The sequence below is a fragment of the Apostichopus japonicus genome, chromosome 3, assembly GCF_037975245.1.
Source record: "Apostichopus japonicus isolate 1M-3 chromosome 3, ASM3797524v1, whole genome shotgun sequence".
Classification (NCBI taxonomy): domain Eukaryota; kingdom Metazoa; phylum Echinodermata; class Holothuroidea; order Aspidochirotida; family Stichopodidae; genus Apostichopus; species Apostichopus japonicus.
Window position 1 is genome coordinate 27,746,965 of NC_092563.1, and position 21,488 is coordinate 27,768,452.

The 21,488-nt window shown below is 36.3% G+C and overlaps 1 protein-coding gene and 1 long non-coding RNA gene across 7 annotated transcripts in view; one reads left to right on the top strand and one right to left on the bottom strand.

Moving 5' to 3' along the window:
• LOC139965699 (zinc finger homeobox protein 3-like) overlaps positions 1-21,488 on the top strand; it is a 205,032-nt gene that overhangs the window by 67,613 nt on the left and 115,931 nt on the right. The window contains exon 1 of one of the 6 annotated variants that reach the window (XM_071968333.1): positions 4,047-4,824. The exons of 2 other annotated variants lie outside the window; for them this stretch is intronic. The gene's annotated coding sequence lies outside the window, so the exon portion shown is untranslated. Of the gene's footprint in view, positions 1-4,046; positions 4,825-4,964; positions 4,987-13,799; positions 13,878-13,964; positions 14,813-21,488 lie in introns of those variants that run through there. 3 more of the 6 variants (XM_071968332.1, XM_071968331.1, XM_071968330.1) reach the window with 3 other exon arrangements.
• Positions 1-21,488, bottom strand: part of LOC139965715 (uncharacterized) — an 88,882-nt gene that overhangs the window by 62,950 nt on the left and 4,444 nt on the right. The gene's annotated exons all lie outside the window — the stretch shown is intronic.

Sequence of the window (21,488 nt, forward strand, 5' to 3'; positions counted from 1 at the left end):
AGTAGGGGTACTAGGAGATCCATCATGGTGATATAGGAATAGTTGTTGGGAAGGGGGGGGGGTTCAATTTTGGATCGGGTGACAAAACATGTCCGTTTGTGTGTCAGTGTGTGTTGATGTGATGAAAAAGTGTGTCACAAGCTCTTTCTAATCCTGAACTCTCAAACAGTAAGGCCAATTGACTGCAACCTCTGTGGCTACCTGTAGGGCATGGAGTGTAGTGCCTCAGTTTTCTAAGAGTAAGTAACTCATCCCTCCCCCTCCCCCCCCCCCAAAAAAAAAAACATTTTGGCCATTATGTGTGAACCCAAATGAAAACATGGCCCAAACCCTGTAAATAGGATAATCAGATGGAAAGTTTACAGTGCATGAATTTATGTGAAACGTCAAAGGCCACTTGGTCAATTATGGAGGCACAAACCCAGGCACCATTATTGATATGTGACGTAGAGATAACTGTCATGGACAACTTCCCCAAACAGATAAGAAACGTATTATTTCATCGGGGAATGTCACTGATTTAATGTTTCTTCACATGTATGGCTGAAGACTTGTTCCAGATCAAGAACAGCACTTTCGTCATTATGCTCACACCAAACTTAAAAAATTTCCAAAATCCTGAAACCTTGTATAGGAAGGATATGCATTATTACTCTGAAAGTTTACAACATAGCATCAGTGTAAAATTCTAGAGGGTTTATGTGGCCAGTAGAAGCTATTAAAACTGAGAAAGTGTCATACCCATGTGGGAAGGAAAGTCTTTCAATGTTTAGAGTACATCAGTTGATGTACAAAATATGAAAGGTCATGAGGTCAATGACGACTACAGTTCTAAAGGTGTTTTGCACACCCAAACCAGGCACCATCTGTACTTTAAACTTGGTGGGGGTGTATGACAATGTGCCTCTAGGGTGATGTCATCAAAGTAACCAAATCTCAGGATGAGATCAGCAGCTTAATGGATTCCCTACTTGTTTATATTAAGAGATTACCTTGTTGCCTTGAAAAAACTCCATTGGGTAAGCAGGTGGTGAGGTAGGGAGCTCAGTTTTAGTCCCACTTTTTGAAAGGCATTTGTTTTACTGAAAAACATTTGTTTTCTAATTATCGGTAAGTAGCGGTTCCGATTGGGTTTTTTTCCCGCTGATTTTGATGCCAAGTCCCATCAAGTATCTGAAACTGGATAAACTGTCCACCCTTGTTGATTTTAATCTCATGACCAAATTTCTCTCTTTTTTTTCTCTCCAAAACTGAAGCAGAAAACCTCCAAATCAAGTCATAACTAATTAAGAGTCAAAAACATGGTGCAAGAGATATTAGAGATTCTTGAGGTATTTATTGTCGTTTGTAACCTGATTTGATCCTCACATCTCAATGCAGATTCCCCTAGCCCGATTTGCCTTTCTAGTACCGATCAGATTATGATAGAAGTGTGTCACTACTACTTGTAAAGATGGGTTACCTTATGAAAACATTACTCATAAACAAGAATATATCAATGGCAATAAAAAATTTGTCCTTGTTCCCTAAATTTTAACTTTTTAACACTTTAATAAACCAGCCGATATATATAAATTATTCTCTGAAGTTTCTTGATCACAAAGCAAAGATTGTTGGCATCAAAAGGGATTTTGCAAAATGTATATAATAAAAATGGAGTGACATATTCATGAGAGCTTAAGTAGATTTGTTAAAAGATATTCGCTCATTAAGCTGCAGAACTAGATTCGTGTCAAATATCTTGCTTACATAATCATTAGACTATCGTATGGCTGATTGAGTGTATGATGACTTTATCAAGTTTACAACCAACAAGTTGTTTAAAATTTATCTCCGTGATGTGCCTTTGGGGAAGACTTGAAAAAGGAAGAAGAAGATCTCATAATGATCTAAGGACTTTCATAAAATGGTGAAAGTTTGGGAACAGGTTAATTCATCTTTGTAAACAGTCTCATATCCTTCATGCATTGCTCATGATTTTAATTGACTTAAACCTCTTTTGAAGAACGTCAGAGGAATTTTAAAGATCGTAGGAAGTCTGTGGAAATATATATTTTATGGATCTATGCACTATCGGGATACTATTTGTTATACACAAACCATTTTTAATTGTTTGTGGTGTTCTTGTTAGTGTAGCTTTAATGCTGCAATTATCTTTTGATTTTGAGAGATTTTTCAAACAACAAAATGTTTGGAAATGAAAGGAGTGAAAAATAAATCTCAGATGGGATCCACAACATTAAAGTGAGCCTTAGGGGGATATAAGCTCATGTTTATTTTCAATAGTAGATTTATGAAATGAAGTTATTGAAATCAAAGGTCTGTATGAAATTTGAAAAGTTTTGATTCCTGGCCAGAGGCAGAAGGAGACTATGCAATGGTGGTGGTGTGTGTGTGTATGTGATTCTTGCTTGTAAACACCATGACTCAAATAGTTGATGGTGGATTAACTTCATACTTGGTATATGGATCTGTCATATAGAGTACAAGAATCCTATAGTTTTTTTTTGTGAGGTTCAATGGTCATTTGGGGTCAACAACTTCATACATGATATGCAGATCCAGCTTGGTGAGTGCAAGAACCCTTTTGAGATGGGTGGAGGTCAAAGGTTATTTTCGGTCAGCATTTCATTAAAACTGAAAATCTTGTAAACACGATAACTTAAGAAGTACATCTTTCTTGAACTTCATACTTAGTATATGGATCCAACTTGGTGAGTTAAAGAACCCTATCAAAACTGGTAGAGGCCTAAGGTCAAATGGTGTCAACACGTGTGAAAGTCTGAAAACTTTTAAACATGATAACTCTAAAATTAAAGCTACAACAATTATGAATTTTCGATTGCTATGATTTTCTTTGGTGAACATAGTTTGATCAAATTCAGTTCAGTTTAGTGTCGTGAAGGGGCTCTATAGGTCTTCAACAAAACATACAGTCATCCAGGAAATTAAATCTGCTTCATAGAGTTGATAGTTTTGCTTTAAACAAGCAAGTAGTCCCTTATCAGTTTTCACCCTCTGAGCTTCCAGGGTTCAATAGGTTATGTCAAATGGTGGGGGATGGGTAAAATTGGCTCAAGGGGTCAATAGGTTATCTCAAATGGTCTCAAAAGTGCCCATTTTCTCTGTGATTTATACTAGATGACGTTTGCTTTGGCAGTAAGTTGAGTGAAATTTTTTCACAGTGTATAAACAATGTCATGTAGAACTCTCATTCATTAATAACAATTAGTATAGAGATGGTTGGTGGGAGAGCTGATTGGCCAGCTCAAAATTGGTAAAAGAAAATGTCCTTTTATTAATACATCTACGTGTCTATATTTTACATAGGACGGACTGTTCTTTCTGAATATTGAAACGTTTTGGAAAAATAATGCTGTAAAATCCTTACCAGTGAATTAAATGGTTGATGCCCCACAAGGGAGTGCTAGAAGATAAGAGCTGAACAAATTGAACTCACTTGCTCTACATTAGTCACATAGTTATGTTAAGTTATGAGCAAATTGTATGGCAAGAAAACACAAAGCCAACTGACTGTCTGGTTCAATTTTTTTCAACCCCAGGATGCAAACAAAGATTCTATCATAATAGTTGTGTAGGCATATATTAGTATAGTTTGGATTAAGCACAATGTGCAGAAATCTCGAGAGAATATGATGGGTAGTCAGTTAATTCATTACAGACTGGAATATAGGAATATTAAGAGTATCAGAGGAAGGGGTAGGGGTAGGAGGGGAACGAAGGGCGAATAGGGAGGAGTTTAGGAGAAAACATTAGTAAAGAACCGGTATGATTACATGCACATACTACTCACTAATTTAGCAGTTTACAGTTGGAAGGAATGTAGCCTCATATTGTAAGCTTTTGTATACTTGAATTTCCTCCTATGGATAGCCTTCGCTAGGTTAGGGTCCTATATTTCATATTCTTACAACTGGTATGTCAAAAGCTGTTGGATTTTGTATCTTAATATTTTCATTTTCTCATAGGTGTGATTTTATACTGATCATGACCAAAAAGACATTTTAATCATGTTCCATGTGTATCAGTGATATTCACTCTCACACATACTCTAGAATATCTTGCCAGTGTTTTCGTAAACTTATAAATGACTCTCGCTAACCAGCCCCCAACTTCTGTGGCATTTGTAAACAAGAACATTTGAAATATTTTGCTTGCACAGTGCATAAGCTTGCTCGTCCTATATATCCCTGTGCACGCTGCAGAGTAGAGTTGCACTATTTGTGCACCTGGATCGTTTTTAATACAAACTCTACTATTTTCAGATACATTGCATGTCCAGTGAACTTACACCCATTCCTTTCTCAAATCTGGCATTGCAATGAGCACAAAATTTGCAATTTCCATTTCGGCGAAGAATTACTGCATCACTTTAATTAAGTTTGAACGTTTATCTGAGGGTCTGAGCAATATCGCAAAAGCTTTCCTGTACAGCAGCTAAAGTACAAATTGCTTATATTAATCAACGCCCAGCCTCTTACGCACTTAGCTAGTATGCTTGATTAGATTTCCAATTTGCATACAGAATGAGTTTGTTAATGGGCATGCAAGAAGAAAATAAAAAGCTTGCACCTTTCTCTCAAGTGGTTGGATTCCTAGGCAGGTGTATGGCAATGAACATGAGTGGGCATCATGATAGCAGATCATATCATAAAAACGGATATAATTGATGGATGAACGCTTTTTTCTGGGAGCAAAGAACTGGACATGAAAATCAGACGGACATTGGGATAGCATTTTTCAAAGCAAAAGTGACACTTTATCAGCAAACTATATATGCGGCCACATCTGGATGACCACTTGGCAAGATAATATTTTGATTTCATATTCATTTCTTTCATGTTCTTTGAGCAGTGTGTTCAATGTACTCTTGTTTGGCCTTGCTTGTGAAATTTCTTTCAATGTATGGAATGCACAGTTTGAGGAGTCACAGCTACTGTTACTGAAGAAGCGTTTATATATACGGTATGTATGGTCTAACATAGAAGGGAGAGATGGGGCTGTTTAACAGTCTTTATCAAAAAGTACAAGGGAAAGGAGTGTGCGGTGTATGTGGTGATCTATTAGTTGTTGTAAGTAACAGGTAATTGAAACCAGATTGGTTCCTTCTAACATCTGTAATAGGAGTTTGCATTGAATGCAAAAGACTTTTCCCCAAGCTGTAAAATCTCTGTTACAAAGACAACTTGACTATTCAAGTTATCTTTTAGGTAGGAAATTTGTGTTGGTATTTTCTGTAGACCTTTACATAGATCAATATATTGTATATATCTTGTACTAGGTATGATGTATACTCTACATATTGTGCGAGGAGGGTACAATGCGAGTCTCATGCACTCTCAACAAGTTAGGCTTACTTTCCATTAGATCTAGTTGTAAGGTGGTGGCTTTACAGTGCAGTGGTAAAATAGAAATAATGTTCAGAAGAACAGCTTACATTCAGTAAGTCATACCCCTGATCAAAATACCTCCTGAGTCGAATATACAAATTAGGTCCATTAGGTAACCCTGCTTTCTATTACTACCCTGCTTTACCACTGTATACACATAGCTACAAAATTGTTGGAATTGCCTTAAACTGCTGAAGAGAGAAAAACCTATTAACCAACTGCTTATCTACTGCTATTAGGCCTGTGTAGGTAGGTGAATATGTTACGTTTAGAGGGGCAGACGTTTGATCCTAGTAGGGTCTGCTTCAGAGGCTCACTCTGAAGAACATTTGGCCAGGATTGAAACTTCGGGCCCTGTGAAGGAGCTCCTGCTGGGATCAAAACGTCAGGCCCTCTAACTGATATATATATATATATATATATATATATATATATATTTCCTTCACCTTAGTTGTGAACATGTATACTATCGATAGATGTGTGACATCTTTATATCAAAAATCTGAAAAGTGAAATGAAGCTCCAAGTTTAAGTTGTTCATTCATGTATTGCCTCCTCCCCCCACCTCTCCCACAGGTAATGTTAGTTATGCTGAAGTAGTAACTAATGCATGTGTGTTAACAATGCATCTTTTGAAAGAAGTTTCTCTTCCCATCTCAGTCCCACCCCACCAAAGAAAAGTAAATGCTGTAGCAGGTGGTAAACAAAGATCCCCTAAATGGTTAACAAAGTGTTCATTGCCACATATGATTCCTGTAGTTGTTGTTCATTCATCCTTCTTATTCCAATACCTCTATTCCCATCCCTCCACCCCTATCTTCCCTTTTCCCACCCCTCTTCCATCCTCCCTCTGTCCCTCCGTTCCACTTTCCTTAAAGAGGCAATATATCTTCTCTACTGAGGAAGAAACAAACTGAATGTTATGACCACCTAATTACACATATTTAATGTATAGCCAAGTTGAATGAAGGTGTTCCTTACTGTGGAATCATAAGCTTTAGTAATAAAATTGATTGAGGACTGTTTGGTAGAGAAACATCCACTAACCACTTCATAAAATGCCCCACCCCCCTCTCCCCCAAAAAGAAAGTGTTGGTGCCCTCAGCTGAAGTCTGACTTATTATTTACTTCTAGCCTATAGCTGCCTCCAAATGTTTGCAGTTTTGAAGCCAGAAATGATAGAAACCACAAGGCTGCAGGGGGAATTTCCCCTTTACACACCATTTGGCAGGCCTCCAAATGCTGAACTCTCAATTTGCTGTGCCTTTCCTCCCATTTCCAAATGTCAGGGAATTATACTGGACAAAGGGGGGGGGGGGGGGGTCATGTAAGGGAGTCTGAAGAAGAAATAATCCCCTCTGCATATCTTAAGGATGTCATGCAACGTTCACTTGGTATTGGAAGTAGAGTGTGCCTAAAGTGTACTTCACTGAATATCATTTGAACCCCCCTTTTTCTTGGGGGGTGGATAGCAGAATCCCACAGGGTCTGGTCTTGTTTAAGCTGCCTGAAAACATTTAAAGAAGATGGCTCACCCTCGTCACCCTCAGTGCATTACAGTGATAACTTGTGGTATAGAATATATCAATCATTAAAATATTCACCTTGCAACTAGGAAGTTTTTAATGGTAAGTAGCTTCATGTCACAGACTCACAGTACTTACGAACCATTCTCACCTTGGCTGGCCTGATCTCTGTTTTCATATTTTAGTTTATGCCGTTTGCTCAATTTTGAAAGAGCGCCATCTATATCCTTAGACGCTGCACTGCTGCTGCAGATCACGTTGTTAGCTTTTCTTGGTTGTAAAGCGGTCTACTTTCAGGTGAGCAATGAAACAAGCATTGGCATAGAATCCTCACAGCTATTTATTGACATATGCAAATGAAATATTGTATGTTTTAATAAACAAAATTGGTTTTGAAAGGTGCCAATTTTACCTTTCCAAATCTTGTCTGAAGTAAAACCTTTGTACAAGTCTTATTAAACTCAAGTGGAGTGTGAAAACTATTTCTGATTTTTAAAAAAAAAATTGATAGATGTAAAGAAAGATTTAACATGCTTTGTGACAACATATTTTTGTAGCGAGTTAAATATAATTACCCGATGTTAATGCAATGTAGGTCACCATATTGTGATTGCTTGATGGAGGAAATTTTTTTAAATTAAATTGATTTTTTAGCTTTTGCAAAATTACCTCTGAAACAACAGTTTAGTTAAATACCGTTGATGGTTGTTTTTCTATTTTTTCCTCGTTTTCTTATTTTACCCTAATTTCATTGTGAATCAGCTCTTTCTTTCTATTTTGTCTTCTCGTTGGAATTGTTTTTCCAACATGAAAATCGAAATGGCTATTTGGCTAATTTTTTTTAACTGGGTTGTTTAAATGTCCATAGAAAACATTTGGTTTCCGTGTTTTTTTGGTTTTTGTTTGTTTCTGTTTTATTAGCGAACCAGTTTGTTGCTTTATGAACAAAACAGTCATAGATTCTTTAGGTCTTTCAAGAATTCAGCGAGAGATTCGCAATGTTGTTAATTTGAAGTGATTTACCAAGTTAAGGGAATCTGGGTTAAGTTTATGAAATTTTTCTGTCGACAAGCAAACACTGCGGTGCCTTCCACCGATATGAAGGGCTGTGAAGATAATTAATCGCCATGGTGACATTAGGATCATATTGTCACAGTGACTTTTTGCGCTAACAAGAAAACAGAGATCATAGCAGGAATGATTCGATTTCATCTAAATGAGTGTAATGCGGATGATTTTTATCCATCCGTGGAAATTTGTATTTTGAATAAATTAGATTAATTAAGACAACATACTCACCGGTATACATAACATATTGTATGATGAGTTTGTGTACATTGTACATGCCACCTCTTAGTTTTAAGACTCGTTTGGTAATTTTTAGTTCTTGGATCTGAATTGGAAGTGCTACTTTAATTACTCGGCCAAATTCGTGGTGTTTGCTTTTTTTGAGTCGTCCAGTATTAACACTGCATGAAACTATGAAACCTCAAAAGTGGGAAAAGTTGTCTATTGATGGATTTATTGATCAGTTGATTGAACGATTGACAGAACGAGTAAGTTGTTTGTCTGCCTCTTTGATCGACTGATTTAGTTGATTGATGGCATGTTTGAATTTATACGCAAGCAGATAAGGAGGGCAAAAGTGTTAATGGTTTTCTAGTCCCATTAACCTTAACTACGCTGCATTGGGGATGCTAGCAGTAAAGTATTCGATACAGCTTTGTTACTGCTATAAGATGTATGTAGACCTACTCCGTCCCTTGATTAGTATTGTTTATTTCTCCATGTGAAGAAGAGTCTATTTATAAGATGCAATGAAATCTCGTCATGTCCCTTTCTCTTTAACCAGCTGTTTGTTTTTCATCCTCCCACATGCCTTCCCCCCCCCACCCCCCTCTGCCATGCTCTTTCTCCCTCCCTTTCCAGTGAAATTATTCTCTCAGTTAGCACTGGCATTGAATGCTGACCTGTGGACTCTGCTGATAAAATTCAAGTATATATTGTACATACCTATATGGAATGTTTATCCCTCATCCTATCCCTCCTCCTATGCCTACTCCTTCCCCCTCCCCTTCCCTTCTCGAAGACTCGGTGTCTTCTCTCATGTATCGGAGTATAGTTCAGCTGGTAATGTTCTGTTTTGTCGTACTACATTGAAGCTGTGTCTGTCTTAGACTCTTAGTTGGAATTGTCTTTGAGATATAACTTTAAGGCTAACTCCGCAGACATGACTTAAGGCTCTTCGGTCCATCATATTCAATGTTTAGGGGAGCCTGTCAATACGACAAGTCAAGCAGCACTTTAAATTAATTCTCTGCACAAAATTTACAGAAACTATAAAAATCCAAACTCCATCTTCAAAACAGAAAATAAATATGGAAGGGTTGGGTGCTCCTATGGAATGTGTAAAGACTGCAGGGATTTGAGTAACGTTGTTTAAGGGAACAAAAACAAGAGACTGGAGAGAAAACTATATCGGAAATATTTGACTTAAGAGTGGAAATAGTTCTGAGGGTGAGACCAGCAGTGACCCTCAGAGTAAACATGTTTAGCTATGTGTGGTGGTACTATCATACTGTTAGAGGGAAAAGGGATGGTGGAAAGGGGTGGGGGAAAGGGGTGGAGGAGGGGGAGGGATGAGAAAGGAGGGAAGAAATAAAAATTGATGTTTCATTCAGAATTTCCCCCTTTAAAGTTCCATCACATTGAAAATTGAGTTCTTGAATTGTACAAACTTAAATTTCTCTATTTATGGAGGTAAGGGTTTGTTTTTATCTGTGCTATTGAGTTATAACAGAGAATGGAATATTAATCTTAGTTTCTCATTTAGTTAGGAAGGCTTTTGTTCCAATTTGGAGTCTCTGGTGTGCAACCAGAAGAGAACCGATGAGTACCCAGACAGTCATTATTTAGGGAGCTAGAATATTTCTTGGAACTCATATGGTGGCAGGCTTTGGCAGACATAGCATTTCCCTCCGTGTCCGAAATTCAGGTACATTAATCTCCAGGATCAAAGACAAGTAAAAGTGTTCAACAAGTTCTCCCCCCTCCCTTGCCCCACCTCCCCCCCCCCCCACCCGCACTCTCCAAAGATGTCCAGCTCATTTGTCTTAGTTGTGGCTTTACAAACTCTTGGTATCTATGGAGACTTGTCCAAGATTAATTTCAGTTAAAGGGTTTTGAGTCAAAGTGGAATTGGACCCTCCGTATGATTGATTTGAAGATAATATTTATTTTGACTCCGAACTGGGAATAAGGCCCTCTCATATCTCAACTTATTGATCGATGGTCAATTTACTATTGACCTGACATAGTTTCAATCAACGATTTCTAAGATTGAACGATCAATGAAATTTGTATATTTTGCTTCAGTTTCTCTAAAAAGAATGAAAAGAGTTTTTGGGTGAAATTTCTTGTCAGGATTCTTAGATTTTAAACATCAATCTCTCCAGAAAGAAAACTACTGAAAGGAGTTGTTTCTGTCTTTTTGTTAAGACTCCTCGTTTAACATTTGTACCCCCTCATTATCTCTGAGCCTTTTAAAGAAAATGAAAAATGATGATTGCACGTGGGCATAAATCAACATTTGGCCAAAACTGTGTCATGAGAATTCTGCTATTGATTCTAGTTCAAAGTGGGTTCGTCATCTGATATCAAAGGCATGTTCGGTTTACCTCGTTACTCTCACCCTGAGCAATTAGCAGGAGCCCATTAGCAACCTTTCCAATTCCATTTGTCAGATCAATAAATTTTCTGGAGTTACAGAAAGTTGTTGCTCGGATGGGGAGTACTCAGTCCTCGAATGAGGAGGGAACAGTCTCTATTTCAGCTACTATCGTATTAAAAAACGAAAGAGAAGAAAGAAATAAGGAGAAAAAAAAAGATCATCACCGTTTGGGTCAAGGCCTGAATGCATCACAAAAATACTGACCGAGAAAACGGGGGAAATGAAGGAAAAACAACAGAATTGTAATTGGTGTGAGAAATGAGAGGCAAAATACAAACCAGATAGCTTATGTCCAGAGATGAAGCTTTATTGAGTAGTACTGTTATTATTTGTGGTTGTATTCACCAATCCTAATTGGAATTACCCTCAGAGAGTTGAAACATTAGACGCACTGCCTGACCGTTGTCATCAATACAGCGCGGTCGGTCGGTCGGTCCGGCTGGTAATACACTGCTGCAAGTATTTTCAATATGTAGTTGCTCATTTTAATTACGAGATGGCTATATTTGTGATCAAGAACTCTATATAGGCCAGTGAAAACTTGGATTTGTATGTATCGTATTTTGTCTAAGTGTAAATATGAGTATTATAGAAGGTCAGTATGGTATAAAGACAATACGCACAGCTTATAAAGGACCTGTCCACAGCAGTCATTTGTGAGGAAAGGCTTATGTGGTAGGGGATATGGGGCTGGAATCAGGGGGCTAAGATGTGGGGGGGGGGGGGGTAGGAAGAGGAGAGAGAATGGCAGGAGGAGGTAACTAAGTTACAAAGTATGTACCCCTTAGAATCATAAATTTATGTTCCTTTAGATTATGGATACATAAATGTGTACAATAGATAACTTAATCTTGTAGTTTAACACAGTTGTCAAGTTATAGTCCCAAATTTCAGATGTTGGACTACAAAGTAACAATTTGATTATTTGTTTGTATAGCTTCATGGTGTTAGTAAAATGTCTTAAAAACCACTCTGAAATATGCGATCATTGAGGATGGGTGGGGGGGTAGGGGGATAATGAGAGGAGGATAGCAGTTTCCCATTCATGTTTCTTCAAAGGATAGTCCAAGGGTGACTTTTTTTGTGACTGATGGAAGAGATGCATCTTTTAAGCATCCTGATGAAATTTGTATTCATGCAGTCCCAGTGTACTGTTTTTGAAATAGCCAAAAAAAAAAAAAAAAAAAATTGATTTGCTCTGTTGATATGAAATATGAACTTGAAGCAAGTAGGAATGATGTCATAGATGCACATTGACAATTTTTTGGGTGTTTTTTTTAATTGGCTTCCAAGTTTCTTCCAAGTGATTGGTTCAATATTGTTAATCTTCATATCTTCCTTAAGGTAAAGTTAGATTCCAGCTAGTCAATCCAAGGTCAAAATAACAGAGTGAGATGTATATCAAAGTATTATTTAGTTTGTAGGCAACTATGACATCACACCTGTTTGCTTCAAGTTCACTTAATGGTACAAACTGACAATTTCAATAGCTTCAATAGAAATGGACGCTGAGAGTAAGTTAAATCAAAATGTAAAATTGACCTTACATAGGACATAATGTACGGCCAGCTGTTCAGTGATTTCAGATAAGACTGTACAGAAAGTAAAGACAAGCAAGTGATACAAATGTAATAATTGGAATCTTTTAGTAATAATTTGAAGGATCTTTGAGTTCTGTAATTAATGGTAGTCCATTTCAAAAGTTAAGGTTTCATCTACTTATCCACTTCTCTCTCTCCTCTCCCCAAATTCCTACATACAGTGATAACTTTTCTCTTTCTTGTGTGATCAATTTGAAGTAACTTTGGTTGGATTCTTATTGGTCATGCCAATCTTTACATGTATGATCAAAATGATGTGTTAAAATATTCATTAATTCATATTCGTTAATAAATTCATTAATAGCATAAGTTGAATAACGAAAATGCCACAAAAACAATATTGATAATACTTTTACATTGTACAAATAGATGATATTTGGTGGGAGTGGGGTGTTTGTGAGGGTGGGGGGTGTGATGCACTTTCTCACAAGTTGAAAAAAAGAAGCTCACTCTATGAAAAAGAAAATTACGAACCGATCACTCAGACCAGTTGTATCTTACTTTCGTAGACTCTGAGTGAGCCATTCTTCATTAGAAGGAACTGAATTAATATTTTGGTTCATACCGTGCATGGTATAATACCACTATGATTGATAATCACATGAGCACACACATTAAATATGTGATATCACATGAATTAAATACACATTCTTGCCTTCTAAAACTGGCTTTTCAAATTCGGTTTTTGGAATACACATCCCTAGAGATCAATTCAGTTATAATATCATCACCCCCCTCCCAGTCTCATTTGCACTTTTGGTAATTTCAAATTAACGAACAAGCCTAATTGTTAAATGTCATAATCCTCCCCTGTTCACAACTCTCTAGTGCTTTTCTCAGTGTCATACAGTCACCCTCCTCATCTTAGACTGTTTACTCTTAATGCCTCATTACTTTCCTTTCTCGGTTGTCCAAGCTGCCTTGATGACATAACCACTCCAAACCTAATTTACTTTGAGTGAAGGAATGTGTTTTATATGCAGATAAGCCCACCCGAAGAAACCTTGCTTCATCCTTCAGAATCCATCTTGGTTCTATTCATCCAGAATCCTCCTCATCCGAAGCCTAAATTGTCAACACGATTACTCTCCTCCATTGTATTTACTTTCCTCTGCCCTGCACAAGTAGTTAGTCTCCAACTCAAAGAGACTCCCTTTTGTCTTTTATAATCCCTTCTTAAAATACCCAACTGATTTGAATAGTCATCCATTATAACAAGATTCAACCCCAGAGTAAAATAAAAGGAAAGTTTAAAAAAAAAAATCAGCCATGTAAGGAAAGCCCTTCTTTTATCTGTACCCATAGCTCATTATCTTGACGGAGATTGGGAATTGCTGGAGACAATTGCAACACTCCACTCATTCTGCAGCTTTGGCACTGCTTAATAGAAACAAGTCTTAAAAACCCCTTTTCATTGGATAGTTAAGCGGAGCTGAACAATAGAGAGCTTAGCTTCTTAGAGAAGTAACTGTGAACAGGAAAAAATAATGAGACACAGTGTGACACTGCCCTACCCCACTTCATACCTGATGCTATAGTACTGATGCTATATACCACCATTCATTTAACTGAATCATTGGCTAGAACAACCACCACCATAACTAGACAGGTAGGCCAAACAATTTTTTATTTCTCCCCCACTTTTCATCTTACAAAACTTCCCTATCTAATATTTTGTCTGCCTCGATTGTCCATTGAGTGAACTCAACAAGTGTGTAAGGGTATTGACCCAGACGGCAATGTCCACCTTATCACTTCATAAATCTACCTTGACCATGGCCTGATGGCAGCAGCAGCAGGCTATAAAAAGAATTGCCCTTGAATCACCTTAACAATCCTGTCTGGCAGGTCTGTCCGCTGGTCAGTCCAGTGTAGTACGAGGCCTGCCGAAGACAAACGGAAACCTGTGCAAATCATATTTGAGATAGTAGTGGTTTGGAGATTTCATTAACAGTTGGGAAGTGTGGTACTGCTCATCATAGCGGTACATGCATATATATAGATATATATATAGAGAGAGAGAGAGAGAGAGATATTGCATGCATGTGTATGTATATATCATCATTGTGAGTGAATGAGGACTGTGTAATCATAGCTAGCCAAATGGATTTGTTGGGGCCCAAGTAGGGGTGTCCTGCGTCATACAGTAGTAGTAGTAGAAGAAGTAGTAGTAGTAGGATAGGAGTAATGTGAGTAAAAAGTAATGATTCAGTATAGTCAGGCCTACTCTACTCAGCATGTTAGCTTTGCTGCTCTTCATAATTAGTTGATCATTTGTTGAATGTGTTTGGTAATTCACAAAGTAGGTGTTGCCTGGTTGAGGTGCACGGTGGCGATAGCAAATAGCGAAGGGGAAGCAGAAATGGCTCTCTCGTAACGTTTTTTGGGGGTGCAGAGAAATAAAAAAAAGAGAAAAAAATTCGCCCGTCTGATTAGCGGAGAGGCTGATCAAAACTAGTTGCCAAAATATTGTCTGAAATTCGTAGACATTTTTTTTTTTGGAAGGTGAAATTTACGACTCATTGGCGGCAATGTTTGGGGAAGGTGAGTGAGTTTCAGTTACATGCGTTTTTTGCGTAAGTTTTTCAATAACTTTCAACCTTGAAATATTACTGTTTTTTTTTTGTATCTTATTTACTGGTATGTGCTTTGTGTGTCTTGACTTTCTTTAGCTATATTTATTTGGCCTTAATCAGCTAATGTTTTACACAATCATTAAAGGTTTAGATTCTCATTTTAGATGTTTAAATATTTTTTGCTCTTCCCCTCGACATATTTTGTCAAAATAGCACTCGGTATGTTAGTGCAGAATCGTCAGTTCATTTTAGTCTTTATATATAAAGAAAATGTCCACCTTATCGTAACCTTGGAGAAATATCTGCTCCCTATTTCATCCCCTTTTTCAGCATTCGATTACTAAGCCAGACTGTTTCAATTTATGGTAGGTTTAGTCCATTTTTAGTGTGTCGTCTCACTCCGAATTTGAGAATGCGGTTACTTTGAACGAGGAGCCTCTCTAAAGGCGGAGTGAATGAATCTCGCAAGGAGAGTGCTTAAATCCAACAGCAAGGCCTCTGAGGGTTTTCTTTCAAGTTTTGGGGTATAAATTTGGCTCTATGAAAGCATTGTAGTCGTAAGATGACGAAGGAGAGAAGGCCTAGTTTAGTTTTGTGAATGAGAAGGGAAAGACGTTACCTGCAAATTTGACACAACTTTACTGCTAAACGTGGACTTGAAGTAAAGAGGTCTAGGGATTGGCTATCTGAGTTCTACCCATTTAGCGCATGGGTAGCTTTGCAAACCATATTGGGGTCAAAGGTCAATGGAAGTGGACTTGAAACTTTGTTTATAAATGGCTGTTAGGGTACGCGATGTTAACGTGGTAATGTAAAAGTTTCTTTTCTGGAGAAATTGTTGGAAATTTGTAGGATTGAAAACAATCCTTTGAAAATCTGTAAATGTGCAGTACCTAGCCTAAAAAGGAGTCCTTTGTTTCTCATTGTATAGTATATTCTTATAATGGGATGCAACATTGTACCTCCCTATCACTACCCCTTTAAATCAATAATAAAATTGAAAATGAGTCCTTGCAGAAAAAGATATAAGCATAATAAACACAGAAGGAAATAATAGTTCAAAGATCTATTTTGTAACCCATACAATGGAAATTTTATGATCACACAGAATACAATGGTTGGAGCCTAAGAAAGTGTAACTGTTGTTGATGTTATTGTTGTTTTTTATGTTACTGTTGCTAATGTTATTATGTTCTTGATGCATCAACCCCATTACAGTTTTGCATGAATTTTAGTTTGTCCCACAAATGCATGAAAGAGGATACACCTATTTACATATAGTTACATTGATATCTTTTAATGGTATGGAAGGGATTGCTTGTCTGGCCTCCTATACATCAACATGATCAATATAAATGTCATAAAGAGACTACACAGACCACTGATGTTTGTTTACATTTAAAATTGTAATTCTTTGCAAATTACACAATGGCCGTTTTGTCCAGCTGTACTGCTTAGACATGACCAACAGATCACTCAATATGTAACATACATAATATAACAATGAATGCACCATGATATACATACCAGCCCCACTTTGCCTATATATAACTATATATATTTATATATATGTATAACTATACATGTATATATAATTATATATATATATATATCTATAGATATATATATATATCTATATATGTATCTATATATATACATACATATAGATATATATATATATATACATAAACATACATATATATATATATAGATATAAACATATAGATATATACATATATATATATATATATATATAAAGATATGTACATATATACATATACCATATATATGTATACCATATATATATATATATACCATATACATTTCATATACCATGTTCAATATATATACATACATATATCAACACAAAAGGGAAGCAGAAATACAGAAATCACATCAGCCATGATTTGTCTCAATTTATGTTATAAAGCATTGGAATTTGAACCAATTGCCTTAAGTATACATGTTGCATTTATTGGTAATTTCAGATTTTATTATGATTCTTTACAAGTCTTCTTCTTATAGTGAATTTCAATGTGTTTTAGGTGATTGCATTATCAAGAGAAGAAACACTTTGAATGAATGGAGTATTTAGATCATGTGTGGTAAAAACAACCTTTATACATACTATATGTGTTATTGTACATAGAGAGAAACAAACAGTGATATATCCTATAGGTGGGGGATTTAGTATACAAAACAGTGCCATTACTGTCATTCATTGATAGTTACAGTAGAGAGTAGAGATATGGAATCCAGCTGATGTATGAGTGTTCATACAGAATTGTTAAATGAAAAGAGCTCTTCATTTGAAATAATTTGAGTAAACAGTTATAGGTAAAGGTTGTTTATAAAGTTGCCTTATAATTCTAAGAAAATCCACTTTCATCTATACCCTCCCCACCCTCACCCCCACCCCCACCCCCACCCCTAAAATAGCCAGTCATCCCTGATCTTTCCATATTATTCCCACAATCATCCCTCATACCATCCAAAGGTTTTTTTTTTCTGTGGTATTAGTAGTATAGCTATTTGCTACATGTTAATTCACTGTGTATTCATCTTTCTTGTAAAGTGTCTAATTTTCTTCCTTGTGTCAGTGCCTGGTGTTAAAAACCATTAGGTGTTACCTATATGTATCCTTGCTCAGGCTCCTTGTATCACACACTCTATTGTTTTCCCTTGTATTCATTGCCAGTCTACCTAAAATGCACTTTACAAAGTTAGTCAATAATCTGGACAAAACTTCAACTGTCTTTTCATTGAATTCCTTTTGGTTGCCCTGAAAGTAATTATGTTTGCCAGTTTATGCAAATAAGCCCTATTGATGAGCAAACAATCTTTGCACAATAATCACTTGGTCCCATGAATTACCCCTGGTCTTCTTAAAAACCCAGTTTTGCTTGGCTGTAGCTCTATTGATAACTCACCAGCTCACCTCCGAACCACCATTGACATGCAAATAGTTAAGTAGATGTATTACCTCATAGAGATGATTTGGTTGAGGGACATTGAATGGGGTGGGTTGACTGTTAACCTGCATTTATAGGTCTCAATGTCTTAACTATTAAAGCAACAGAATTGAATAGGTGGAAAAAACGAAATCAAAAGAAATTGGAAGCTTATCTGTGTCATCAATAGAGGGCTGTCATGGGATCTATAGACAAATGGCCTGTTTAATTTACAGACTGTTATAACACAGGTCTACATCAAGAGCTATATGTCTGCAGTAATGTGTAGTAGTGGCATGAGTGCACAGCGGATGAATTCAAAGGGAGGGCGGTTGGTGTATATGGTTCCAAGCGGTATATGTTATGTAAAAAGGAATCCTGTAACATATGGAATGTTTAAGGATGCAAAAAATTAATGTTATAATATGAAATGTGCACAGAGTTAATCTGGAAAGGAAACATTAAAGACAGTTCAATGGAATCTTTATTATTGATTGGTTACGACGACAAAAAAAATTGAAAAATAAAAATAAAAAAGGTCTCTAGAGTAGTGACATAACAGAAGTAAATGGGGAAGAAAAAGCAGTACATATTGTCATACAAAGTTAAGCGTAAGGCAAAGATATGCTTTGGTAGTTCTTAATTAAACTGAACTGTAAATTTCTTCAGCCTCAATTTGTGACATTCATTGGAAACGGGAAGGTCCTTGTGCAGTCGTCATTTCAAGTCACTTTTCAAAGGAATATGTAGTGCTCATGTGTTTATAGCGTCTGTAGACATTTTTGGATTAGTCCGACTTTTGCTCTGTAGTCTTAAAATGTTGTCCAGTCATCCTAACACCCTGTGAACACTGGGATTATCCTGATTTCTGCTCTTAAGTTTCTCAAAATTTCTACAAAATTCCTCAATTAGCACATATAGATATCATTATCATTAGAGGAATTAAAAGCAGCTGGATTTTAATTACAAGCATGCACATCCCTCTACACATTGAGATATAATCAACTGGTTTGGTGATCCATTTATCCAACATGATTTCAAAACAGCTGGTAACGTCATTTCATATATATATTAACATAATTGTTCACCATCTGCGATACTTTGAAGTTATTAAATGAATAACTTTATATGTGTAGTATACATGAATGAATTGAAATTTCTTTGTACATGGTCACAGCTAAGAGCATGGGTCAAATGTCATCGTAACATAGAACTACCATGACTTTCTGATATGCATAATTGTAAAGGATTGTACATATGCAGTGCACAAAATCACACTCAAGACTAACCCTATCACTGAGCCTGCTATTAACTGAAGGTTTGTATCTATGGACTAGATAAAAATGATCTTTTCTTGTACCAGCTTTCTTGGCATTTTGTTACATCATTTAGAAAATTTCTATAATTTTAGTATCCAGTACGTTCTTCACTGATAAAAAGGCTACGTAACACTGCAGCCCTATTCTTGATAATTGATACACACACATTGTAAAGTATACATTTTCTGACATATGGTGGGTTAGGAAATGAGTGGGTTTGAGAAAATAAAGTATTGGTCATTGTATACATCTCCACTTGTTATGTTGCATATCTCACATTTGATTACCTAAGTAAATTTAAATCTTTCAAGAAGCTTCATCTGGAGTCACCTGACATCGCCCCTCACTCACCCATCTCCACTCCTCTGCATCTTTGCACTCAGAATTTTGGAGAGCATGGCAGATAGCTTAAAACCCCTCTTTTTGTGTTTTTGCCAAATAAAATCTCAAATTATTGAGTAAACTGTTTGTGTGGAAACTTAAAAACACTTTTTTGTGGTAAAAATGACAAACATTTTGTGAAATGTTTTGCTAATTTTCAGAATGAACATAAATTTTATCCTAGACCTTCATATACTTTTCATAGCATATGAACATATGTGTTACTTTTGCATTGTCACAATCAGGCCTGAAATATGTGACTGTTGTTAATAATTATGGGCTAGCTAATTACACGCTTAAATATGTTGGACCATTTGTTGTGTGTGTTAATTTGTACTTCATTTGAATCTTAGTTTAGATTTCAATATAGACTTCCTAGTGGACTTGATGGAAAACTGTACACTAGTACCTTGAGTTGCGTTCTTGAATGGATAATTACTGTGACCAATTAACATTAATCAGTGTTGTTTTCGAAAGCCCTCCTCTGACCAGGAATGGGCAATTGATTTTATGTGATTTTATATTTCGGTTTAGTATTGAATTTACATATAAACTACAATATACATAAAAAACAATATGGAACTGTCTTGTGTTTACTGATACTGTTAACTAACTAATTCGCATATCTTACACAAAGGAAATACTTTAGTAATATTTATCGGACCATGGTCAACCCATTTGTTTATTACAGTTGGGCTGTACATCTGCACTGCTTTATTACACACAGTCAATTGTCGGATATTGCAATATTAAAGGACATATATATAGTTTCTTGGTGGCTTGCATGGCAATGTTTGCAGGATTTCTTGCAGGTTGAATAATTCTATACATTATCCAGATCTATTGGATTTCCCTATTTTCAGCCCACCAATATTTTTATGACGATATGTACTGGTAGGTCGCTCTACGATTTTTCTGCAAGTTTCATTCAAGTGGATAGAAACGTTTGTGTATGATCTGTTGTGTAGAGTATTAGGCTTCAAAATCAAGAAGCATTCCAGTAGTATAAATAAAAATGTTTTAATTAAAAAAAAAATTATAATAATCATAAAATAATAATTAGGTAGACTTTCAAGTGTACACATTAAGTGTAGCAAATATAGTAGGAATGTCAGCAAACATTTTCTTTGGTATCTTGGCATTGCAAGTTATGTTCTTTGAAAACATTCTTGGTAGATGATTAGGGAAATACAAAGTATTAAGCTTGTTTTTGCTCTTTTTTTGAGAGAGAGATTTGGAAGAGTATTTTGCCAGAAGCTGCAATTGTTACTGTGTCTGTTGCAGTAACAGGGACATTTTCTGTTTGTCAGAAGTCTTGATGAATCCTGTGATTGAGTACAGTTTTGAATATGTCCGATTCAGTTCACCGTAATGAGCACTTGATTTTAAATTTATTACAAAGTGGACTTTGAAGTTCAGAACAAACTGTTAAGTTCAGCACAAGGTGATTGGTACAATCCTGATGTTTTTCCTCTTGTTGGTTTTGTAAGATTTTGACTGTTTCTCATTACGTTGAAAGGCAGAAAGGCTCATAGGGACAAGAAATAGCGTCTGTTTGGGAAGCTATGAATTTTATAGATCCATACCAGCTTATACACATTTCATAATTTGAGAAAAGTTGTGACATTGCCGAGGAAAAGCTGCGGTTTAGTTTTATATACTTTTGTGAGAGATGGGAGAGCATGAAAACTAATGGAGACGAGAGATTTGATGGAATGAAGGGGAAGGGGGTTGGGGTGAACTGGGGGGGAGGTTAGGAGGATATCCTCATAAGGACCCAAATTGAAGGAACTAGGTAATACAAACAATCTTGTAGTACCAGTACAACACCATTAATGCCAATACAAGTACAATTCACTTTGGCATGAATACAACCAGTTTAATTACAAGGCTCTCAGAATAAGTGTGAATACTTTATTATTACATTATGATGATTATGAACATTAAGATTATTATTGTTAATAATATTGATATTTAAAAAAAATATTGATAT